The sequence below is a fragment of the Fundulus heteroclitus genome, chromosome 14 (genome assembly GCF_011125445.2).
Source record: "Fundulus heteroclitus isolate FHET01 chromosome 14, MU-UCD_Fhet_4.1, whole genome shotgun sequence".
Lineage (NCBI taxonomy): Eukaryota > Metazoa > Chordata > Actinopteri > Cyprinodontiformes > Fundulidae > Fundulus > Fundulus heteroclitus.
Genome location: NC_046374.1, coordinates 29,570,590 through 29,597,270, shown reverse-complemented (window position 1 = coordinate 29,597,270; position 26,681 = coordinate 29,570,590). Strand labels below are relative to the sequence as shown.

The 26,681-nt window shown below is 40.9% G+C and overlaps 1 protein-coding gene and 1 long non-coding RNA gene across 6 annotated transcripts in view; one reads left to right on the top strand and one right to left on the bottom strand.

The window, feature by feature from the left end:
- LOC110366985 overlaps nucleotides 1-26,681 on the top strand; it is an 82,008-nt gene that overhangs the window by 45,503 nt on the left and 9,824 nt on the right. Inside the window, exon 5 of one of the 4 annotated variants that reach the window (XR_004932578.1) lies at nucleotides 15,082-15,142. The exons of the other annotated variants lie outside the window; for them this stretch is intronic. This is a non-coding gene — a long non-coding RNA (uncharacterized LOC110366985). Of the gene's footprint in view, nucleotides 1-15,081; nucleotides 15,143-26,681 lie in introns of those variants that run through there. 4 annotated transcript variants of the gene reach the window in all.
- Nucleotides 1-26,681, bottom strand: part of nlgn2a (neuroligin 2a) — a 331,395-nt gene that overhangs the window by 296,796 nt on the left and 7,918 nt on the right. The window lies entirely within an intron of this gene.

Below are 26,681 nucleotides of genomic sequence, written 5' to 3'. Positions count from 1 at the left end.
AATGCTCCTTGGATGCTTTCCTCCGGCTGACAGCTCAACATCGTTATCTATTCCCCGCCCAGCTCTCCAGCCCTTTCCTTTCTTCTGCTGTTGTGCACAGTGAATGACAAAAAAATATTACCCGTCTGACACGATTAAGCTGAGAGCGGTGGTTTGGAGACAAATTAAGCCGTTTTTTTTTTCCTTCTTGCAAATCAAAAAGAGGAGGATGAGGGGGCATCTGCGTTGGCAGACACCAAGCAGACAGATGACTCAGGATATCCATGTTAGCGCTCCAGCCTGTGGTGCATGTAGAAAGTAGCATATGTGGCGTGATCGCCAACAAATCTTCTCTATCTGTTCATTATCCTGCACCCTCTGACCTCCAATGATGCTGTTACGTTTATATTTAAAGAAAAACAGCTTCATCCTCTAAAGCAGGGGAAGATAAAAAAAAATTGGGGATTTCATTTGGTTTAAAATGGGTTGCACTGTTGCCTTGCAGCAAGAAGATCCTGGGTTTGAATCCCGGATTCCTCTCCCCCAACTAATTAAGGACTAGCGGTCATGGACAATAGATTGATAGTAGTTCATAAGCCTAGAAAATTATAACATTAACTAAATACCTGCCAATTAAACAAGGTGTGACATTTAATCATTTGAATCCCAAAGAAAATCCTAATAAATGTATTGCACTTTAAAAATGTCAAAGAAAGCACGGTGTAATTCCAAAGCCAGGATGATTTTAATTGTTTTGACTCTGTGGTTCTTTATATATATATTTCTTTATAGTCCCCTCCTCACAAAACATCACTGACATTTAGTTTCATTTGAATTTTTCCCGTGTTCTCCAAATGCTTCGCTCACCAGCCGCTCCAGCCTCTTTGATCTCTAAGAATATCATCAGAGAAACAGCTGTAACGCTGTCTCATCTGACCTTGTTGCTGCATTTATTCAGACTACATTTGCATATATCTGTAGAAAAAAAAAGAAAAAAAAAAGTCGCTACCGGTGGGTTTGTGGCAGGCGTATCATTCGGTCCACCTTAGATCAGGTATGGCATCCATTAAAAGCCACTGGAATACACGGCTTATAACAAAATAAATGCTATTGTGAGACAAAAAAGAAACTGTTCTTCCTAAAAAGATCAATTTTATAGCACTACTGACCACAGGAATGGGGCTCTGACTATTAAATTATAGGCCTTTCTCTCAGAGGGTGGGGCTCGACTCTGTTCTGCTTTTTTCCAACTTTTTTCTGAGACGTTTGCCGATGAACTGAGTTTTTTTTTTAATATCAGATTGAATAATGATAGCAGAACAGATGACCAAGGTAAGGCCAGAGAGAGAACAGGAAGCAGGTGATCAAAGAAAAGGAGAGACAGATGACCAGCTAACATGCCTATAAATCATTCATGTAAACATTTTTAGTTTTAGTCTGCTCCTGTCTCATTACTTATGGCTATATTTGTTGAGTCGTGTGTGGTAATTTTCCCCCAACCGAATCACGGTGCGCCACGTAAACACACCTGAAAAATTTGAGTCATTTCGATGCATCATAAAATACAGTCTACAAATGTAAAACATTTTCTACTGAATTAGGCAAAAAGATTGCGAGAGTAAACCTTTTATTAATCGTCAAAGTGACGTGAAGCAGAAAAAAGGCGTTACGAGCGTTTCTACCACAGCAACGCTAAACTAGCCTGAAAACTTTAACAAAATGAAACGATTCAATAAGTACATAAATCTGCAGATAGGGGCTGGATGATAAACAGCGGCTCCAAAAAATTGCCTTGTTTTGACGGCTGTTCCCTTTCAAAGTTGAGAAAAGGTAAAAGCTAAATGACACAGACCATATCCGACATGTCCTGCACAAAATATAGAAAGCTTTATGAGAGATTTCCACAGCATGAATGAAACCGTGGTGTTGGTGTGTGTGGTAAAGGGGGGTGCCCCAAAGCTGCCCTGGGCCCTGGCCACGCTGTCAGCTGCCCTGCTACTTGCTCATATGTATCTATCCCTACCTGCTCTAAGATGAAAAACAGCATTTCTAGGTACAACTATTGTCCTCATTGTTGTAAAACAGCTCAGTTTTCTCGCTGATCTGTCAATGTTTACCAATAAGTGACTGTCAGTAAATGTCTTTGTTGTACTAGTCGTCTTAAAGATTTCCTTTTTTCCCCAGTTATCAGTCGTAGTTTCTTCTGATCTTGTAGGAAGATCATTTTTCACAGTGGAGGAAGGCTGAAAACTCTCGTGTTCTATAGTCGGCCTCCATTTTAGCTGATTTTTAGCAGATTTAAACCGATCAAAACCCAAAAAACACATGTATCCGTGGGATCCTGATCAAACTTAATCATTGCTGTGCTCAAAATTGCATCGCATGTGCTGAGGCAGCTGGCCGTATCAATCGACCGAAGTCATCAGTCATCGGTCCGAAGGGCAACACACATCAATAATGTAACGCCGGCAATAAAATATACGCCCCTACTTTATATTAAACAACCCCACACTGGTGGCATGTTTTTCTCCTCTGACCCGGTCTGTTCAGGAGAACCAACATATTCTAATAAACCAACAGCCAGAGTCCAGTAAAGTGGTATGTCTCTGCACACTTTGGCATAATGCGACCAATGTTTGTTAAAACTGCCAGTTGTTTGGTTCATAAAACCACCAGTTTGTTTTGTGATGGCTCGTTTCTTATTGAGCAGCACCAAAGACGATTCATTCATGTCCTTTTTCCGAGTCTTATAGTTAATTGATGGAACATCCTCGCAGATTCACAATCGGCTTATCAGGTAGAATGACGCAGCCACCGGTATAATTCTGCATGGTTACATAAGTTTGGTTCTGCTAAGAACAAGAGCATCTTGCTAGCACATGTTAAGAAACTATTGCTGGTAAATATAAAGGAATAAATAAATAAATCCCAGGATCTCGGTAAAAAAAAAAAAAAAAACTGAAAAATGTGTCCAGAAAATCCAGGCCTTCTAAATCAGGGGTGTCCAAAGTGTGGCCCGGGGGCCATTTGTGGCCCTTGTGCTGATTTTGTGTGGCCCTCCAACATCTTTTCAAGAGGGATTTGGCCCACCAGCACTGGCATAACCAAACTACCTTTGGTTATGTCACCACCTGAAAGGTAGCGGTTGAGTTGATGTCATTAGCAGCAGACCGAGACATTTGAACTTGTATTAAATTCCCTTGTGAGGAAACCATGCATGAACTGTGAGGATCATATTCTTCGATTGCTCCGGTGCCTTTAATGCAATTCAGCCTAATTTGCTTTGTCAGGAACTCCAGAAGACTCAGGTGGAGACCTCAACAATCACCTGGATCAGAGACTACCTGACAAACAGATGTGGTACTGAAGCGCTGCGTGTCTAACCAGGTAGCCAGCAGTAAAGGAGCACCACAGGGCACTGTACTCTCCCCGTTTATTTTCACTCTTTACACCTCAGACTTCCAGTACAAGACAGACTCCTTCATCTGGAGAAACACTCAGACGACTCTGCTGTCGTTGGGCGCATCAGAGATGGACAGGAAGATGAGCACAAGGAGTTGGTGAATCGCTTTGTGTCATGGTGTGGGGGACAAAAAACATCCCTTTTTGAGAGGAAACAAGACAAGGAAGATTATTGTAGATTTCAGGAGAAGCAGGAAGAGGTGGAGGAGTATAAATAGCGTCGTGTTCGCCTGGACAACAGACTGGACTGGAGACGTTGTCTACAAGAAGGGACAGAGCAGACCGTACTTCCTGGGGAAGCTAAGGTCCTTCATGGTCCTCCATCGTTATCTTGTGGAGAGCGTGATCTCCTCTGCCATCATCTGTTGGGGTAGCCTCAACAAGCTGATAAAGAAGGCCAGCTCTGTTCTGGGGAGGCCTCTAAAATCTCTGCAGATGTTTCACACGGAAGGATTCTTCACGAAATGAGGAACATTACGGACGACCCCGAGCGTCCTCTTCATCAGACTGCCGTACAACAACAGAGTCTTCACTCAGAGGCTTCTCTGGACACTCTGTGAGACAGACGGATCCGTCCTGCCCACTGCCGCCAGCATCCACAACCCTCTGAAGAAACTCGCACAACGTGAGATACCTTCTATTTCCCTCTGGGAATAATTGAGTGTTTTTGAATTGAATTGACTGTATTAAGTTTAGACTTAAACTCAATTCAGACTCATCGTCAATGTTTTTCCTTTACTTTGTTTTGGTCTCTCGCATAAAACCCCAATAAAACAGATGAAAGTTTCTATCTATATTATGATAAAGTGGATGACTTCTCTTTGATTTTCACAAATAAATGCTGTAAAACTCCAGCTGTGCTTTCGCTGTTGCCCTCTCTAGTTTTACCAAATCCATAGCTGACCTGTAGCGTTTCTAAGCACGGTTATTTATTTCTGTTGTAAAGGCATTATCCTAACTATTGGAGATGTTACCATGGTAATCATTAAAGCCAGTTACAGCTTTAACACTTAAACATTACCGGACTAAATTACCTTTTTGAAAACTTTCACTTTGCAAAACTTGGCAAGGTTTTTTTTTTTTTCTCCCCTCCCTCAAAAACACACAATTTGCATTTAAATGACACCTTCAAACATAAAATAAAAAAATAAAGAATTGTATGTGAGGACAAGGTCTCGGTATGCCTGATACTCAAAGGGCTTTAAAGCAGCTTTTATGTGCGTTTGTGTTTGGTGTCCTCATTTTATGTGTCCTATTCAGGACCTTTTCCGATACATTCACTAATCCTCTGAAGTGCAGTAGACCTTTTGAGGACCAAAGCCTGGTCCTGAGGTGACAGACTCCTCTTTGGTGGGGCTGGACATAGATGTATATTGAGAATTAATTAGTGGTTAAGATTAGGGTTTTAGGATAATACTGGTAATGATTACCATTAATATAAGTCAATAAAGCATCCCGATATCGGTAGAAAACCAAATCTCTCTCTCTCTCTCTCTGATGCATCCAGACTTCTGCATCCATTTCTCTTCCTTTATACACCATTCTGTCTGTTGCAGAGAGATTGCATTTCTTTCTTTCCTACTTTCCTTCTTGTCTACTTCTGGGCACAGGTGGACAGTAAAAGCCTCACATTGACATGCTTCTGCCAGTCAGGTGCCCATATACACAGTGTGAGAGTGTATGTGTGTGAGACATTTTTAAGTTTAGGGTGAGGATCAGGGTTAGGCCGTGGAAAAAGTAGAAAAATAATGGAAGTCAAGGCACAGTCTTCAGTAAGTATTTAAAACAAGGATGTGTGTGTGTTTTCTTGTACTTGCAGCTGAGCTAAAACATTTTTTTTTGCTTATTTTACTAGTAAAGTGAGGACATTTTTTAATCCTCATTTTCTGGACAGGGGGTTAGGTTTAGGATTTTGGTGAGGCCATAGAAAAAGTTGAAAATGAATGGATGTCTATGGAAGTCATCGCACAGTCCTCACTGTGTACATTAAACAAGGGTGTGTGTGTGTGTGTGTGTGTGTGGTACACTCGTAAACAACAAACCAACTCAGGACAAGATAGAAACCCAATCAAATCAATGAAAGCTTCAGCACCAATAAACCATTTTGTGTATGTATGTGTATACTTGTAACTGAGTGAGAATATTTTTTGCTCACTTTACAAGTAAAGTGAGGACTTTAAAGTAAAAGTGAGGATCTTTTTTTAGGTCCTTACTTTTCTTTCTGAGCTAGGGGTTAAGTCATGGTTAGGGTCATGTTTGTGGTTGTACGTTTGGTGGTATTGCGAAACAAACAAGTGATTCTTTTGCGTTGCTTGTTGTCATTTCAGCTTTAACTTTCTGTTCTCTCTCTTTTTTCTTCATAGTAGGTACACCTGGTCTGACGTTCTGTTAACTGTGACATCATCCAGAGAAGACGGCTCACCTGCTATTACCATCTAATATAGAACAGATTACTGGATCAATGTGTGCTTCTGTGCTTTTTTGTCTCTCTTGTTGTGTCTCTGTTCTGTCTTCTGTAACCCCCAGTGGGTCGAGGCAGATGACCGTTCATACTGAGCCTGGTTCTGCTGGAGGTTTTCCTCTCCACTGTCGCCTCATGCATGCTCAGTATGAGGGATTGCTGCAAATCCATCAACAATGCAGACGACTCTCCCTGTGGCTCTACGCTCCTTCAGGAGGAGTGAATGCTGCTTGTCGGGACTTGATGCAATCTACTGGGTTTCCTTAAATAGGAAACTTTTTGATCAACCTGTATAATCTGATTGAATTTGACTTTGGAAAGTGCCTTGAGATGACCAGTGTTGTGAATTGGTGCCATATAAATAAAATTGAATTAAAGTGAATTAATGGTTAGGTTTCGGGTCAGGCTCAGGGTAAGGCCATACAAAGGCACACGGTCCTCAGTGAGTATTTAAAACCAGGATGTGTGTGTCCTCAGTGGCTCCATCCACAGAGGACAGAAGTGGACAGAATGATGACCTGGGTTTATGTTTGCTTTTCTCTCTCTGCTCATATATGCTTTCCTGCAGCTACTCATTCCTACCTCGTCCCTCCATTACTCCTCCACCAAAGCCAGTGTTTAGGCAGTGGCTGTAACATGTTTACAGTTTTACAGTTTGTTTTTTTTACGTTGTTCAGAAACGTTTCCTAAATCCAGTCTCGCTCTTTCGACTGCACTTTCAAAGTCATCTTCAAAAATATTGCATTTCTTTGTCCTCCAGCCACACTAACCCAGAAATAACTCCTTTTGGGCCGGCTAAAAATTCCACACATTTCCTCTTTATTCCATCTCTCCATCTTCGTCATCTCCACGCTAATCTCTTTTGTTGTAGGTTTCAGTTCTTTTCTTTCTTTTTTTTTTTTTTTTAAAAAGAGGTCCTTTCAAATGACCCTTTCTACTCTTCTTCAACCCCCAGTCGCTTGAACGCTCCTGTCTTTGATGCATCTTTCATGGTTTTGTTCCCTAATGCACTCCATCTCCTTCGCAGCCCCACTATCAAATCTTTATCATTGGCTTTTATCTGGTATTCCAGCTCCTTTTCCAGCCCTTGGAACGTCTCGCCGTTGCCGCTTCTTGCTTCTTTTCAGTTCTCTTCCACGCTACGCAGCCCGGTCTCTCGCTCCATCCCTGCTCTTTCAACCCCCGTCTTTTATTCCATCTCCGTCTAATTCCCCCTCCTCCTCCTCCTTCACTTTCACATTAACTCCCATTTCTTCCTCTTCCTTGGATCTAAAAGGATCCAGCATTGACCCCTTCGCTCTGTCTCTCGTATTTCCCTTCGTTTCTGGCTCTTTGTCGTTCCCTGAGGTGAGTGGGCTGAGTGCTAACGCCCCGGTTTCGGTAATGGGATAATCTGTTGCGTCAGCAGTTGCATGGCCCGTCTCCTAAAAGCTATGCTGAAACATCAGCGTAGGGCTCTAATGCTGCAACGCATTCATCCCAATGTACGCGGGCCGGTCAGATATCTGACTATTAAAGTTCTGCTCTAGACCCCTCTTGCTCTCTGTTGGCTAACAGGGAACATGTGGACAAATAAACAGCCGATCAAGGGATTTGCACTCAAACAGTGCCTTGCTAAAGTTTTCATACCCGCTATGTTTGATCACATATTATCACGTCTCTTACAGGAGAACCTCTATTCAGTGAGAATGCTGTATACAGCATTCTCACTTATTGTTTTCCTGTTTTTCTTTATTATTATTATTCCATCGCAGTCTAACTACTCCCGCATACTTCAACCAATTTCAACAATTTTGTTGTCAAAACGTTCGGCTCGTTCCCGGCATGCCTGCTATATCTCATGGTTATGCTAACTTTTACACTTTTTAAAATATTTCACTTTTTGTGCGATTTTTTTTTTTTTTTTTTTTTTTTTTTTTTTTTTTTTTTTTTTTTTTTTTTTGGCTGTTCCCATTGAAATCAATGCAAATTGTTTCAAATTGCTTCAAATTCTTAAATTTTTTTTTCACATTTTTTAAATTCCTTCAAAACATTTTTTTTTAATTTTTCCAATTTCTTCATATTTTTCAAATTCTTCAAATTGCTTCAAATTCTTCAATTTTTTTTCACATTTTTCAAATTCCTTAAAAAAAATTTTTTTTAATTTTTCCAATTTCTTCAAATTTTTCAATTTCTTCGAATCCCTTCAAATTCTTAATTTTTTTTTAATTCTTCAAATCTGATTTCAATGTTTTCTGCATCTTCTGCTCGATCATTCTGCAGATTAGCATTATCACTCAGCATTTTCTAGTTATTTTTAGGATTTTATGTCTGACCCAAAGTAGTGCATAACTGTGAAGCAAAAAGCAATGAATATGTTTTTTTCTTTTAAACAAATAACGTGAAAGCTGTGAAGCGTTTCCTGCTGAAAAACCTGAAAAACCTCATACTTGTGTTCGGCTCTCATATAATCTTTCTGAAACCATGTATCCATTTTTTTATTCAATTTGCAGTTTCGTAATACTTTGTGTCGGTCTTCCAAATAAAATCCCAATAAAATACATTAAGGTTTGTGGTTGTTATGTGTCAAAAATGGCAAATGCAAGCAGTGCAATGGTTTTCCTTCTTCCCAACGGAGCAGGCAAACCTGAACAGACTGTACAGACCGCAGCAAAAACTCATACAGTATATCCATCCTGAATCCCCAGGTAACACAGATTCCCGTCACTAAGCATGTGTGAGCAGAAAATGAAATCGTCCACAGCCCTGGACTCGCAAATTATCAGCCAACGGGATTCTAAAGCCTTCGGAAGCACCAATTCTCTAATGGTAATGCTCAGGATTTCCTGCCAGAGCAGAAATACTGTATGTGGGCACCTGGCCGGCAGAAGCGTGTCAATGTGAGGCTTTTACTGTCCACCTGTGCCCAGAAATAGACAAGAAGGAAAGAAAGAAATGCAATCTCTCTGCAACACCTGCTTTGGGTCTCTTGCATAACCGCGACCGGAGACCACACAGGGACGCAAAGCCAGGAACGGTGAGTAAAGGAGGAGACATGGATGCAGAAATAACAAAACCCTCTAATCCCTGCTATCAACTGGAGGACGGTAAAATCTTGAATAAACTCGGTTTATTGCTTGTTAAACCACAGGAGATGTCAGTAATGACTATGTCACGGAAAAACAGATTTTCACATTAGTGTTGTAGGGATTGTGCTGTTGGTATAGTTGTCAGTGTGCATGCTGGGAGAAAAGAGAGCGTGAATGCAGAGTGGGAAAAAAGAAAGAAAAGGAGTTTTTAAAGAGAGCAACAATAAGGGTGGTGTTTAGGGGCACCACGGAGCAGCGTATCGACTTCTCCTTCATTCATCTTTAAAGTTGAATCAGAATTAAACAGCAGGAAAAGTTAAGGAGTGAGTAGGAAAAGGATCACCCTTATATCTGATGCATGGCTAAAGCCAAATGAATGTATAATTCATGTGATGTGGATACCTCCAGTTACTGAGACAAGAAAAAAAATTAAAATAAGATCTGAGCTTGCAACAAAATGTCTCCTGGAATTGGCCTTTGCATTAAACGGGACGGGGCGCGCTCCAGAAAGCAGGAAGTAAAGTTTGCTGCTCTACTGGCGACCCCGCAGGGAAGAAGCCGGTAAAAGGAGACGAATCGATGTTATAGGCGACCAGCGACGGCCGTTAAAACACTCCGGAGGATTGACGAGGATGCAAACCATTCAGGTAAAGTACGGCAGCGTTGAGTGAGAGTGGCCTGTATTCATGGTGGTAAAAATAACTTTAAGAGCTGAAATCTTCAGTCCAAACTTAAACCTTTAGACACGTGAAATAAAGCTGGACACGATCGGTTTCTCTTCAAAGATATGCGTTCAGTTGTCAACCTCAATTACAGATCTGTCAGGAGAAAGAAAAATATACGTTTGTAGAGCAAATAATCGTTTTCGGGTCTCAAAAAGCCCGTGTTCAGTCTAAAGTTCTTGGGTCTCGGGAGGTTTTTAATAGTTCAGAGCCCAGTGGATCATATAATAGGATTGGTCCCATTGGTTTCCTGCTGATTCGCCTAAAGTTAGGCTTCTAGCATAGGTTACCATGGTCGTTCTGCTGCTAAAGGATTTAAAAACTCTAACTTAAACCCTGAACATCACCATTGGCCGGGTGGCAGGTGGTTTTGACGTTGTTTTACCAAATAACTGAAAAACTAATTGGTTCAAGTAGTCAACGCGTACAATGCCGAGGTGCTACTGTAGACGGGCGATCACGATTTTAATAGTCCACTGTTTAGGAGGCAATGTCTATTCTCTGTATTTATCTGTAAATGTTATCAAAGTCGCCATTTGTTCCGTCTAGTTTTCCTAACAAACATTCGGGCGTTTCTTTACAAAATGATAATTTCCTAAAGATTTTGTTGAGATTTTGTTAGAGAATTAAAAAAAAATACCTGACAGGTTGGGACCGTAGAACGTAGACAGCATCATCAGGGACGAGTTCATTGTTTATCACTTTGACAGTTAAACTTGTTTAAATAGGAACAGTTTAACAATTACACATTTATTTTTTTAAATAAAAAATAAAATAAAGAATTATGAAAAAATAAACTATAAAAATATAAAATAGTAAAAAATGTAAAAATACAAAAAAATTAATAATTAAATAATATATATTAAAAACTTAATTTTTTAAAATAAATAACAACAAAAAACCCACCAAAAAAACAGTTGCACATTTCCTAATATAGAGCTTAAATCTGTGCTTGACTATAAAGAAACCAACCCCTACATCAGGGGTTAGCAACCCGCGGCTCCAGGGCCCCACGTGGCCCTTTGGCCTCTCCACTGTGGTCGTTGTGAAACATAAACATAAATGCCTGTGCAACTTCTCAGTTATCTGGGTTATCACAACAAAATGCAAATGTTTTTCACATTAAAAAAGGCAAAAACTGGATGTTTCAGCAGTTCTTCTGTATGCATGTGTGTACGATCTGCATAGAATAGCTACAATATAATGACACCGATATTACAAGACCTTTAAGAGGGATTTAGTGTGTTGTGGCTTCAAACTATGAGCTTTATATTTTTAACTGGGCTATCCATATTTCCTGCATGTGCCATATTCATGCAGAGGCCTCAATCCAAAAACATTTTCATTTGTAAGAGTTACATTTAGTTCTAAAATCCAAAAATAAATGGTACATTTCCTTAGCTTTAACAACAAAACAAATAAATTTAGCACGTATTTGATAAATATGTATTGCCAATGTACATATGATTAATTTGTGGGTCTTTTTACACCTATCTCTGAATTGAAAAGTCTGCTGATTCTTGCCCTAGATTGGTATAAAATGACATTTAAAGTGTTTTTCGCATTTTTTTTTAAAAACGCAAAACCTAAATTAAAGTAGCCAAAATATTCAATGGAATAACGAGGGTGAACACGTCCGCGCGCCCCGGCGTTTTGAGAGCGCGTGGCCCCCCGAGACGCGTGGCAAAAGAGAAGAGGACAGATATATGGGAGAGCAATGAAAAAAGCTTTCACCCCGGTCTGACGCTCGGTACTTACAGCTCGGGTTGTCACGCCGGCGTCAGCTGAAAGGAGCTTTATGACGACGGCTGACAGCGAGGCATAATTTACCGCCACTTCACTGCTTCCAGGTTGGGGATAATGACGGGGATTAAGGAGTAGTACGTGTAAGGTGGCGGTGGGTTTGAAGACTCGCATGTCACAGAGTCTCTTTCTAAAAAGGCGACTGTTCTTGAAGCGTCGCCCTTTTTTCACATATGTGCAAATGTATAACGTGTCTGTCTTTAAAAACGAAGGAGCGGTTGCAGCGATGGCCTCCCTTGGCCTGAGCCGTGAATCCGTTTTGTGCGTAGTCAAAGACCTGATCAGAGTCAACTTAACTGCTTCTCACAGCAAAGGTACATTCCCACCTTCTAATACATCAGGGACCCTCACACCCCCACCATGGACTCTTCTCCCTGCTGCCTTCTGGGAAGAGGCTTCGCAGCATCAGCTGCAGGTCCTCCAGGATCTGCAAAAGCTTTTTCCCTTTTGCCATCAGACTGTTGAACTGCTGCTGAACTGCTGAACTATAACCCATAAACTCTGCACAACATTTGCATATTTGCACATTTTGCATCATTGCATCTCCATCCAGCACTACAATATGCTGCCGAACTCTTAGTTTTTAAATGCATTCTTGCACAAATGCCCTTTGCACAATTAAATTCTGTACATACAAATGTTTTTTTTCAACGGTACACTGTGACTTTGTCCTGTATTGTTTACACTTAAATTGTTTACTTTTAAAATCACTGCTGCATCTCACACTATAATTTAAATTTCCTGTTATTTACAAACTGTATTCTTGCACAAATGCCCTCTGCACAATCAATTCTGCACATACAAATAAAGTTGTCTAAGTCTAAGTCTCTGCCCAACACCTAGAAAACCCCTGTGCACTGCAAAAACGGTAAAATAATAAGTAAAATATTCTTTAAAATTAGTGTATTTGTCCTTGATTTGAGCACGTAAATAAGATGATTTGCCAATGGAATGAGATTTTTGCACTTAAAATAGGAACAACTCATCTCCATCATCTTATTTTAAGTGCAGGATGCCTAATTATCTTATTTTAGGGGTCAAAATATTCACTCTGTTGGCAGATCATCTTATTTACCTGCCCAAATCAAGAATAAATAGACTAACTTTAAGAACATTTTACTTATTTTTAGATCCGTTTTTGCAATGTGAAGAATCACCACATCCACGTTTATTTTTTTAAAGATGTTTATGAAGTTATTTTCTCAGCTCAACAACATACAAACATTAGATGTGAATATGCTGAACCCTTATTTACCCAATCGTGTCGAAATAAGCTTTTTAGTGCTGCAGAGGTTTCCAAACAGGAACAAAGGGAGTGGGAAGCTGATGGGTTTGCTTGTTTTTGTGAAATCTCTCCCTTTCAGGTGTAGATTCAGATGTTTTTATTAATGTCACAGCTACCTCCCTGCCAACCACCCCCTCCCCCCCGCCCCTCCAGGAGAGACGGCGTGACCTTGATTTGTACGGCCCCCCTCGGGAAGCGTATTTATTTGTGTAAAACCAAATGTTTAACTTGTTCGGCGTTAAGCATCGACTTTAAATCCCGGCTTTGCCGCGGCCGACCTTGACGCGTGGCTCTGACCGGAGTAAATGTAATTGCGTGGTAACGGTGGCAGAGAAAAGACCCACAAGCTGAGAACAGCACTTGGCAGATCACGTCGACACGCCTGGTCCTCAGCGAGGGGAGAAAAAAAACAACAACAACAACAAGAAGGCGGGATCATCCCCGGGGCGGGTAACATCAGCGTTTAAAAGAACGGAACTAAAAATAAGTAAAATGTTCTTAAAGTTAGTCTATTTATTCTTGATTTGGGCAGGTAAATCAGATTATCTGCCAATGGAGTGAGTATTTTGACCCCTAAAATAAGATAATTAGCCATCCTTATACTTGAAATAAGATGATGGAGATCAATTGTTCCTGTTTTAAGTGCATAAATCTTATTCCATTGGCAAATCATCTTATTTACCTGCTCAAATCAAGGATAAATACACTGATTTTAAGAACATTTTACTTATTTCTAGTTCCATTTTTGCATTGTACGTGACGGGCTGAGACAAAAGACCCAGGAGGAGGCACAAACTCTCTTCCTGGTGAACTTCCAGAATTTCGAGCTCTTCCAGAGATGAACGGCAGGGGGGTAAAAACCCAGATTTCCCATGACGGAGGTCTTCCCCTCCCGTCTCTGAGACAACCGACGCCGTTTCTGTCGCATGCGCGTAAGCCCGATAGATAAATGGGCAGAAAAAAAACACCCAACCCCCCCCTGGGCTTGAACTCCCGAGGCGCGAATGACAAACAAGTTTGAAGCTGAATCGTTCGCCCGGCCTCGGCGGCAGTGGGCCACCATGCAGGCAGGGAGGCAGGGAGGAATCCATTCATCACACCCCTGGGTACGCCCGACTCCTCTTCGTCCTGCAGGCGTCCCCGTACCTTTTGAATCTTCACAGTCTTCGGCTGCTTTTATGTCTGCGGCGGGCCGTGAGGGACCGCGCTAAACTCCTGTATTTTTCATTACCGCCGTAAGAGCTACCCCGATGGAGAGCGAAAGGAAAGGACTGTCTTCGCCCCCCCCCCCCCGCGTCAAGGTTACAGGGAAGATGGACGCCGAGGAGAGACGGGCTCAGTGGTTCTGTAGTGCCAGCGTCAGTAATTACTTATTTACCAGCGAGGAAAGGGGCAGAGGTTTCTGTTTCTCTATGCCTGACCTATTAAACAGAGCTGGTTGTAGACGTTTCTCGACAAAGCTACAGTCAGGCCAGGGACAGTTTCTTTGTCTTAACTGAATAATGGAAATGTTTGGTCATTTATACCAAAAACAAAACAAAGGTTAAAAACGCAAAACAACTGGACTTCTGTTCTGGAGCTGAAGACGTTTCGCTTCCCATCCAGAAAGCTTTCACAATTCAAAATGTCTTGAGAGAGGTGGAGATCCAAGCTTCCACACCCCACAACATTCCAGACATTTTGAATTGAGAAAGCTTCCTGGATGGGAAGCGAAACGTCTTCATCTCCAGAACAGAAGTCCAGTTGTTTTTGTTTTTTTTAACCTTTTGTTTTGTTTTGATCGTGACCTGGATGACTGAGAAGCTTCACCCACACTTTGGTCATTATCTGGGTTTGACTTTGCTGAGTTTATTTCCTAGACGGAGCCATTAACAGAGACATTGATGCCATTAGATTTACGTATGGACTCCTTTTGTTATTCATTTCATGCTTGCTCAGTATGAGGAATTGCTGCAAAGCCATGGACAATGCAGACGACTCTCCCTGTAGCTCTACGCTCTTTCAGGAGTGAATGCTGATTGTCGGGACTTGACGCAATCAACTGGTTTCCTTATATAGGAAATGTTTGACTAATCTGTATAATCTGACCCAATCTGTATAATATGATTGAATTTGACTTTGTAAAGTGCCTTGAGATGACATGTTTCATGAATTGGCGCTATATAAATAAAATTGAACTGAATTGAATTTGTATAGATAGTACTCATGGAGCAGTTGTTCCGTGTTTAACGGTGTCTCTTTATTGAATGAAACCACTTTCTAAGATGCACCATTGACTCTCTTCCTTTTTCTTTCCAGTAGAAAGTACGCCAGCCCCTGTGAGTTTTCCCATGTCTCCTTTGTGCCCCCTCCAACCTCAGAGTTATATTGTTATGGGGGAGCGCCCACACTGTTTACCTGTGTAGTTATCCCGATTGGTATTTTCATCCCGAACACCTGTGTGTTTGATCAGGCCCTGGTTCTGGTTCTGGTTCTGGTTCTGGTTGCATCAAGACTAACAGGAGCGGTTCCTCTCCACTGACACCACAAGCCTGTTCAGGATTAGGGAAGTCAACACTTTTGTGTAATTGTTGGGCTTTCTAGACAACTTTCAACACAGTAAATCATAGTGCTAACTCAAACCGGCCCCATTGTCTCATAATTGGAATAATTTGGACTTTCTTGGTTAATCTGCGTCTTGCTTGGTTAATTCATTATATTAGAATAAACTGGACTGATTTTGGATTTAAATCTGATTCAGTGTAAATGGCATAAAATGGGTTTGCTTGTCTTAAAAGTGACTTGAAATGGCACTTGTAGTAAAATGTTTCTTTTTGAAGAAAAATAAATGAAATGAAATATATTTTTGTACTCCTGTTCATATAATAGAAAACACATCCTGACACTTAATATGAAATATCTTCCATTTCTTTACCTTGATGACATTTGTTTTGGTTGTTCGGTTAAGTTTTATGGACAATTAAAAAAAACATTTCAGTTAGAGGTATTGTAGATGCCTGTTTTAACACATTTTAAAACAGCCCTTGAAACCTTCGTTTTTACCCAATGTTTATAATGCCTCGCTTTGCTTTTATTTACTGTAACTTGCCTTTAATGACCTCAAAACGTTGACTTGTGTGTGTTCTTATTTTAACAGTTGTCTTTCCATCGACTGTAGCACTTTGAGATTTCTTAGAAATGTAAAGAGCATTACAAATAAATCTATTATGCATTCCTTATTGCTCTCCAAAAAGTACGTTGTTTTACTCCTATAAAATATTAAATTCTTGCTTTAGAGATTTAGATTAGGGTTGGGTGGTTCATTCATTCATACATGCGTTAATTCAGAGATGCCTGGTTCAGTGACTTGCATAGGCACCCTTCAACAGGAAGTGACAGAGGAAGCTGGAATCAAACTCACAACCCTGTGCAACAGAGGCAGCCGTTACATGTCATTGTAGAGAACCTGAGGTTCCTTAGAGCCGCTATCTCAAATCCCTTTGTCCTGTGATGCAACGGCAATAAAAACATGAATAAAAATAATTCAATGCCGTAAACATGCAATAATAATATAACTTGATCAGGAATTTGAAGCAAACGCTGGTGACATTTACAGCGGTGTAGATTGTACCGTCAACATCTGGGCACCGTCCGTCTTGCTTTAGACGAACATAAATGGGAACAACCTGAACCGTATCAGTGTACAACAGGAATAAAGCAACTGACCTCCTTGTTTAACAGCGCTGCATATCATCTAAAGGAACCGTTGCCCACTTCTCTCTTATGATCCCCTTATCTGCTCATTAGGAAACCAAAGAGCTTCGGCACAATTAGCAGATGTAAGCCTCAGGAGAGACACAACAAGGTCCCGTTCCAGTCTGCGCAGTACTTCAGAGACCTTCGATGGATGAGCAGAAACGGTTTGATGAAGTGCCTGGCCTGTTTCCTTCCCCTCAATGGCCTCTGATGAATGTGGAGCCAAGAGAAACGGAGCAAACCAAAACCACGAAGCAAAGCACAGCTCTTAACAGGGAAAAATCTGCTTATTTAAGCTTTCCAAGAAGTACAACTAAAAAAAAAAAAGACACAAATTCTCTGTTTTCTGGAAAAATGGTGCATCAAACAGTATTTGTCCCCTTTTACGGATTTCTTCTGTTTCTGCTTTTTTTGTGGGGCACAAATGTTTTAGATCGTCATATTTGAACCAAATACCATCTGAGTAAATAAAAATATGGTTTTCAGCTGTTCTGATATGTGAATAGCCTCATAAATCATGAATAAACTGTGTTCAAACACACGTTTAGACAGTAGAGCTCTATTATGCAAGGCCTGATTACTTATTACCCTTAGAAACCGATAGAACCAGTCGAACAACACGAAGTAGGCTAAAAGATTTCAAACAACAAAGTCACTGATATCCAGAAAAGGTTAGAAAAATAAATAAAACAACTGGACTTGAACTATTAAGCTGCAGACGTCCAGTTGTTTTATTTTTTAACCTTTTTTTGGATTGATCATGACCCGGATGACTGAGAATCTTCACCAACGAGTCACTGACACGTATCAGTCTGCAAAGGATTACAAAGCCACAAGGATTGAACCACAGTAAGAACCATTAATGACAGATGGGGAAAACATGGAGAGGTGTTAAACCTGCCCAGCAGCAGCAGACCTGCAGAGACGACTTCAAGAGGACTTTAAGGACTCATTCAGCAGGTCACAGAACAGCCAAGGGTTCGGCGTTAAGAAACGTGAGATATGTGTGGATTTTAGACTCTTCTGTTGCTTTAGGATCCGTGCGACTTGCAAACGTGTCTAGAGTCAGGCATTCTGCTCTGCAGCTTCAGTTCCCGACAGAGAACGTCCGGCCATCAGTGTGTGACCTTGACCTCAGGTTTGGTTGGGCTGTGCACCAGGATGATGCAAACTGCACCAGCAGGTCAAAATAAAGACTTCTGAGTGGCTTAGTTAAGGTTTGGACAGTTTGATTAAAACTAAATTAAAACAATTCTGAAAAGAGGAGAGGGACAGAATCGCTCCATCCTAAAAAAAAAACAACAACAAAAAAACACTCAGTGCCAGTTTCTGGAGAATGCCACAGCCAGATATTAAGCTAGGGGTAAATGACGTTTTACACAGTACCAGATTTGTGTGTGTGGTTTTATTTTCTCTCCTAATGAATGAATTCATAATTTCTGCATCTGTCTCATATCAAAATTGATCTGAAACATTTAAGAATGACAAAAAAATGGAAGATATCTCTAAGGAGAAAACACATTTTTACTTCAGGTAGCATCAAAGACTCATGATTTTGTTTTTTTTGGACCTTTCTGGACTGATTAGGTTCCACTCCTGTCAGCCGACAGCCAGGAGTCATCATCCAATCAGCTCAGCTACCTGCCAGCCACCACTCTGCACCTGATCAGCTCCACCTGCCGCCCTGTCACTGCCAGCTCTGCTCACCTGTCACTCTCTCCGGTTTACACCTGCCTCACTCTCTGCCAGAACGTCTCATCTTGTCCCCCGCCGTCGTTTTTGTTGGCTTGCCCGTTTATTCCTTGGACCCGCTCACGGCCAGTTTGTTCCACTAGTGCTCGTGTGCTGCGCCTGGTTGAAGGTCACTCCTGGATCCTTCAGGCCTCGCTCTGCATCGCTGGGAACCGTTTTCAGCTTCTGGTCAGTTCAGGTCTGCATCACCCTACAGCTTCTGGTCACTTCCTGGTTCTACTTTCATCACCTGGTCAGCCGAGTGACTTCTGCCTGTTATCTGTCATCTCCCCCTTCATTAATAAACTTTAAAAAAACAACAACTCTGTGTTGGCTTGAAAATCAGGTTCTCCACGTACTGCAACATTAGTTATTTTTTTTTAAATTTGAGGAAACGCAAATTGGGGTTGCATGGCTGAGAGGTTGGGTAGCACTTTTATTATGCAACAAAAAAAGGTCCTGGGTTCAAATCCCAGCTTTGGGGTTTTTCTTTGAGTTTGCCTGTTCTCCTCACTGAGCTATATTATACACTGGAGTGCTAATCGCCCGCTGTTAGAACGAGTCGCTTTGAAGCCACCAGCCGCCATATTGGTACTCCCTATTTCCCCCAGTAACTAGGGAATATGCGCGCTACAGCATCAAATAACGAGGATTTTCTCATGTTCAGGGGGGGCTTAAGACTTTTAAAATGTCAAATGCCATATACTTTTATGTTGTTCTAAAACTATCAAGAAATGAGAAAGTCATGTGCTGAAATATTTAGCATTTTATTCCTTTAAATATATATATATAACATTTATAAATATATAAATAACAATATACAAAAACATATATTTACATATTTGTATACATATATATACATATATACATATACACATACTTATATATACATATATATATTTAATATGAATAACATGTAAAATATTTCAGCACCTAATGTCCTAGTAGTTGATAGTTTTAGTACATCCACTGACTGTAGAATTACCTGTGAAACGTTTTCACTCAGCCAGAAAACTGCTTGTTGTTGCAACCAAATCCTGTGGGATTCTGTGAGAGTAGGGAGTAGCAAGATGGCGGCCAGTGACTTCAGTTTTTCGGCAAAATCAGCACTCCAGTGTATTATATAGCTCAGTGGTTCTCCCTGTGCATGTGTAGGTTCTCTCCAGGTACTCCTCTCAAAATTGGTCTCTCAAAATTGCTCTTAGATATGTGTGTGTGTGTGCACGATTTTATTTATTTTTTCGTCCTTCTTGCCTTGTGATAGACTGGCGACCTGTCCAGGTTGCACCCTGCCTCTCTCCCAGTGTGACAATGCACGGATAGCCGGATAAAAATACCAATCGGGATAATGACACAAGACTCTTTGCAGTCAGACATCAAATTGATAAAGAACTAATATAAAAGTTAAAGGTGTGTAGGATAAAACTGCAAAGAGCTCTGCTAACTAGATCGGTGTAGACTTGAGAGGCAAAGCAGGAGCAAAAGGACAAAACAGAAAAAAAAACTGAAGAGGAAATGTAGACAGAATGTGACACAAATGGAGGTTCAAGTGAAGAATGACTGAAGGCTGGTCCTTACTGGAGGAATACGAGGGCCGTAAACAGGAAAAAGAGTCAAGAGGCGAGTAAAAGGGGGCCTTTCTCCATAATGATCTCAGAGCTCCTCGTAATTGGACAAATCTCTGGCTAAAGCGCCCGGCACTCGGCTCTGAAGAACAGGTCAGATGGAGAGCGAAGGAGGGGAAAGAGCGAGGCGGAAGGAAGAGGGGGGTTGGGTGGGGGGGGGAACGTTCACGGACACAAGGGCCCTGCCATGAAAAGGTTGAACTATGCTAGTGTAATGAATTGAGGGGTTGTACACCGACCCGAACCCTGGTCCCTGATCTGTACTCGCCTTTATCCCTCATCCCATCTCCTCTCACGCCGTCGCAATCCTGTTACAAATCTACAAGGAGCTGAGTCGACGGAAATTTTGAAAAATGTCCTCGGCTTCAGGCGAGCTCGGTTCCTTTTTTCTGAGAGGCTCAGCAGAGTGAGAGAACTGTGAAGAAACGTGGAAAAGAAAATGTTCAAAGTAGTTTTGTTTGACGGGCGTTGTGTGGTATAGGACACGAGAATCCAGCTGTGTTCATATTCATTTAGGTTTAAAGATTGCCATGTGTAAAAACCCCAAAGCTAATTGTCACGTGTTTGGTTGTAGAAGAGTACATTACACAGTACTCTGTACATTACATGTACAGAGTACATAACAATACATCGATCCACATTGACGCATCAATTAAGTGATTTACGACCCAATTACATCCATGCAAAATAAAAATATCGATCCATAACATCGTTTTTAAGATGCACCTTATTTTTGAAATTCACAAGGCTAAAGTGAACATGTGATCCTTTATTAAAAGTATTTTAAAATTATGAGAATTATAAAGAATGTTCTTTTTTGTTTTAAATGCCTGCTTAGAAATAAAATGTTCAAATCATATTTGTTTTTTTGCGAGTTGATATGAATGTAAATAATAGTGTTAGCTGGGCAGATGATGTTGCTTCATACCGATCGCATTGATTGGAAATCGTAACCGTCTTTGTGATAAATATCGCGTCATCATCCAAACAGATCGATATAACATTGTATCGCGATAAAGCTGCTGATTTGCACCGCTAGTATACAGACCCTCTATGTTTAGTAAGTGTGCAATAACAAATCATGGCCTCCGTTACGTTAAAGGGCTATTTTCACATTTGTTTTTAAGTATTTTAGGTCAAAATCTAAAATACTTGGATGATTTTGAGACTGAATAGAAATCCCTTAAAATACAGAAAGAGATCAATAAAACCTTTATTCTGCAGTGAGTCGCTGCTCCTGGGTTACATTTGTGACAGAACCACTACTGGTCTGGTTTATTAATCAATTATCCTTATTTTGTTGCTGTTAAAAAAAAATCCACTGTGCACCAACAGGATGCCTTCTACATGTACATTACTGGTGACAGCGAAATAATCTGTAACAGCAAAATGTTTTGCAGAAAGAAAAGAAACAAAAAGAGCTGCATGTTTATCTTTATTTCACAGCCAGGTTTTATTTCACGCAGGAATTGTGATATTCTTGTGTTGTTTTTGAGATTAGTGACAAATCAAAACCGATTAGAATCAGGAGCTCGGAGATTTACAACAATTTGTGCATGTCTATTGAATTAATAAGGCTTATTTTACCTGCAATGGTTATGAATCATTACCGCAGCTTTTCACGTCAAGTTTAGCAGACCTTTGCTTTTGATTTTCAAGCGTTCTAAAAATAACTTGACTTTTTGGAGGAAGAAAAAAAAAAAGCACCCATAAAAAGTGAGGTGCAGATATTACAGTTGCGTGGGTTCAATGCACTGAAGCTGTCTCCAGGCCCATAAAGTACATCCGCAACTAAGAGAATGCCTTGAAGTTAAGGGGAAAGAAAAAATATATGTATATTTTGCTGACCTGCAGCTTCATCGTCTGTTTCTCCACATACAACGTTTTCACGTCTCTGGAGGTAAAAAACTCCGATGGAAAGAGACCGTTTTATTTCGCCGCCACGGGACCTCTCGTTACTGTCTTCCAAGGCCTTGGCAGCAACAACCCAGCCTTTTTCAGACATCTAAAAAGCTCACGCGCGCTTAACGTTCATCCCTGTGAAGCAATACATCACTCATTAGCTGTTAAAGCAGCGAGCGTGTGATCAAGGTTGAACTCTCTTGCTGGGGCTAATTGAAGTGGCAAGAGCGTATCTTTCATCCTCAAACACCCCCATTACCTGCTGTCCACATGTTCCGGTAAGTGAACATGTCTGATTCTTGTTGACAAATTCTACAAATGCTTGATTTTTTTTTTTTTTGGCATATTTACATTGCCTGTATATTTCGCATTACGCCTTATATCTACAACTTACAAACAAGTGTGTTTCATTTGAATGACTGTAAAGTGAGACGGAGTTTGAAAAAAGTTCATAAATAAATCTGAAATGTGTCGTGAGCATAAGTGTTAGCATTAGCCTCCCTTATAGCACTGGTTCCCAACCATGCTCCATAAAGGCAAGGCAAATTTATTTGTATAGCACAATTCAGTACAGAGACAATACAAAATGCTTTACGTGGTTAAAATATAGGAAAATAAAACAGAATAAAAGCAAGTAGGAATAAAACGTAGAAACAAAATAGAACATTAAAAACAGTTGGACTAAAAATTTCAACTAATGACGTTTCAGTAGAACAGTTCAACTAGAACAGTAGAAGGCAATCCTAAATAAATGTGTTTTTAATCTTTATTTAAAGGATTTCAGGCTTTCCACACTTTTACAGTTTTCTGGAAGTTTGTTCCAGATAAGTGGAGCATAGGAACTAAATGCTGCTTCTCCGTGTTTAGTTCTGGTTCTAGGTATGCAGAGTAGGCTGGAGCCAGAAGACCTGAGTGGTCTGGATGGTTGATACACTGATAACAAGTCTGTGATGTATTTAGGTGCTAAGCCATTTAGGGATTTATAGACTAACAGAAGTATTTTAAAGTCTACTCTCTGAGATACAGGGAGCCAGTGGAAGGACTTTAGAACTGGGGTGATGTTCTCTACTTTCTTAGTCTTAGTGAGGACGCAGCTGTCTGATCCACTTTTTAGGCAGACCTGTGAAAACACCACTGCAGTGGGTAACTCACTCATAAATCAACTTTTTTTTTTTTTGCTAATAAACTGTTAACATGGTTGTCTTATAGTGCCGTCTACATATCCTGGTCTTTATTGTGACAATATACTGCATATTTCTTGAAATCCTGCTTTTCCGAATCAGAATCACAATCAAGTTTATCGCCAGGTAGGTTTGCACTTACAAGGAATTTGACTTGGTGTTGATGGTGCAGACAAAACAAATATTTATATACAGAATCTAGTGATATATTCACAGTAGACTGTGCATTAATGTAACGCAGAAGGTTTGGAGATGCTATGTTGGCCTTGTTGATAAGGCTGGTAGCAGATGGGAAGAAACTGTTCTTGTGGCGTGAGGTTTTGGTCCTGATGGACTACAGTCTCCTGCCAGAGGGAAGTGACTGAAATAGTCTGTGACTGGGGTGCGAGGGATCAGCCATAATCTTCCTGCACGCCTCAGAGGAGGCGTACAGGTCCTGGAGAGATGGAAGATTGCAGCCAATCACCTTCTCTGCAGGCCAGATGACACGCTGCAGTCTGCCCTTGTCCTTAGTAGTGACACCAGCGTACCAGATGGTGATGGAGCAGGTGAGGATGGACTCAATGATGGAGGAGTAGAACTGCACCATCATAGTCCTTGGCAGGTTTTCTGTCTAAAACCATTAGTGCGGCACCCTCCTAAGGTTCAACGGGTGTCTTGCATTGAATTTGAACGAAAGGATCTTATTTGGCCAAGCATACTTTCTTGTGTCTGTCTTTATAGCCACACGTCCTCCTCTGCTCCACCATCATGTGGCGTCCCACAGGGTTCAGTTCTGGGGCCCCTACTTTTCATGTTGTACCTCCTCCCTCTGTCTTTAAGAAATATGGGATTTCTTTTCATTGTTATGCGGATGACATACAGATTTATGTCTCACTACAGAAAACTGACTCTACCTCTCTTCAGTCTCTGTTTTTACTATATATTTGGAAGGCTTGAAAGCCTGGCTGGCCCTAAATTTCTTAAAACTGAATGAAGAAAAGACAGAGGTTCTGGTTTTTGGTAATTCCAGTGAAGACTCCCTGGCTGATGTTGGTCTCCTTGGCCCGGTACGTCAGGCCTATTATTACAAATTTAGGGGTAAAGATAGATGCAGGATTTAAGGATGGAAACCCACATTAGAGCTGTTGTAAAATGCAGCTTTTTCCACTTGTGGCAGCTTGTGAAAGTAAAGCCTATCCTTTCTAATCATCATTTGGAAACAGTAATCCATGCCTTTGTTACCACTCGGCTAGATTACTGTAATGCACTCTATAAGGGAGTCAGTGATTTGTGCGTTTCCCAGCTTCACAGGGTACAGAATACTGCTGCACGTCTCTTAACAGGTATAAGAAAATGTGACCATATTTCCCCTGTTTTAGCCTCTCTACGTTGGCTGCCAGTTAATTTTTGATTCATTTTAAAATCCTTTTATTTGCTTTTAATGCTCTTAATGGCCTTGCCCCACCCTACCTGTCTGAGCTTGTACATCCCTACACACCCTCCGTTTCCCTTAGATCGACTGACCATTTTGTTACTGAGGGTGCTGAAGACAAAGTGCAACCTTAGAGGGGATCGTGATTTTTCTGCAGCAGCTCCCACGCTGTGAAATGACCTTCCCTTGAGCATTAGACAGCCCTCTTCCCTTTCTGGTTTTAAATCCCCTCTTAAGACCCATCTCTTTTTCTTGGCTTTTGACACAAAAGCCAAGAAAAAGAAAAAAGATTACTTTTTTTTTTTTTTTTACAATTCTTTAATTGTATAACCATTTTTCTTATTTCTTCATGATTGATCGTTTTGTATCTTGGGATTGTGTATAGCGTTTTGGACGTGTGGGTGCTTCAGGTGCTTTATAAATAAAGTTGGTACGGCATGGTGTGAATTCCAGTGTTGCTATTGGTTCAAAAGCTTTTGTGATGTCACCAGGAGAAAGTGACGTGTCAGTACCTCTGCTCTTGTGCCGTCCTTCTTGCTACTATCAATTTTCAGGTTAGCATTTTATTAGCTTAGCATTCAGTTAGTTGATTCAGCTATAGAGGGAGAACGTCAGTAAACATCGATTCTCAAGCATTGCCACGGATAATGAATCATCTCGGACTTTGACTAGGCCATCCTACTAATATAGGTGCATTTTTCTATCCACCGTAGCCCACGTCGTTTGTTTAGGGGCGTTTTCCTACAGGGAGCTGAACCTCCGCCCCAGTCTCAAGTCACCTGCAGCCTTTAAGAAGTTTTCATCCAGGATCGCGTTGTATTTAGCTCCACCCGCCGAACCATCAGCTCTGACCAGTTTCTTTGTCCCTGTTGTGGAACACCCTCACAGCATCATGCCGCCATCACCATATTTTAGTCTATTCTTCCTTGCTATTGAACGTAGACCTCCTCTGACCAGCGGACTGTCTTCCACATGTTTCCTGAGTCTCCAGCATGGCTTACAGGAGACGTTAATTGGGCCTTTGTATGACTTTCTTTACGCTCAGTTTCTGTTTTGCATGGGGGTTCAGATTCAGATTTTAACGCAGCAGTCATCAGAAAGCAGCGTGGATAGTCTACGGTCCTGACCCGCATGCACAGGAATCTGTATGAAGCTGGTGCAATTGGACCCAACAGAATTAGGACCAGCCTCATCCAGAGCGTCCGCCATGCTTCTTTCTTACATTTAATCTTATTACTTCACGTCTTGCTTTGACCTCTACAGAGCTTGTGGCAAACAAAACTTCTCATGACCTTTTTCTTTCCATTTTTTTCAAAAACACCAGATTTGTGGAGTTCACCACTTTCTTTCTTGATGGATTTCCCCACCTGAGCTGTGGATCTCTGCAGCTCTTTCAGAGCAACAATGGGTTTCTTGGCACCATCTCAGGAGGGATACTCTTCTTGCTCAGCCATTTTATCTGGACGGACATGTCTCGGTAGGCCTAACTTGGTTCTGAGACAAACTAATTTGCAAATTAATCTTAATTTCTATGAACTTTTTCTCATACCTAGCAGTCGTTTCAGGCGACATGTGTTTAGCGTTCGCTTTAAGTTGTGGGTTTGCTTGTTGAGTTTGAGTTTCATTTATGTTTGCAAAGTGGATATTTACTAATTAGGGGTATTAGATTAAAGGCGAGTCATAAAATATAAATTCATGCCATACTTTTCATATTTTATGGTAATTTTATCTAAACAAAAAACAGTGGAAAGCTTTCTTTCCACTTGACAATTATGCATTACCTTGTGTTGATCTGCACATAAAATTCAAAACAAAATCCCATTCTAACATGGCAAAATTTGGGAAGGTTTAAGGACTGCAATCACTTTTGTAGAGTACTATATTAGTGCTTTCCGTCTCTTTTAGCCAGATTAACACCAAAGGTGGTATAGAAGGGTTAGTTGAATCATTTTCAATATACGTCATCCCGATAATTGAACTCAATACCATTTGGTGTGACTGAGAACGCTGACATTAATGTTGCCGGCAATCAAAAACAAAAAGTAAGATGTTTCTTTGTTAAATCCGTTCTAAAGGAAAAGGAGTGCCAAAGGTTTTCCAGCAGTTCTTTTTTCTATAGCCAAGGTTCATTAGCATGTGAGTGAGTATCCGTGTTACAGAGGAGTTTACTTTGCTGATCCCGACAATAACAACGGCGATCATCGTCCGCTCCGCATCATCAGGCGCCAGAGTGTAGCGCTGCCATTTTTGGACTCATTCATCACTGTCGAGACTTTGCTTTCCTTCATAAGCACAGCAAACACACGCGCGCGC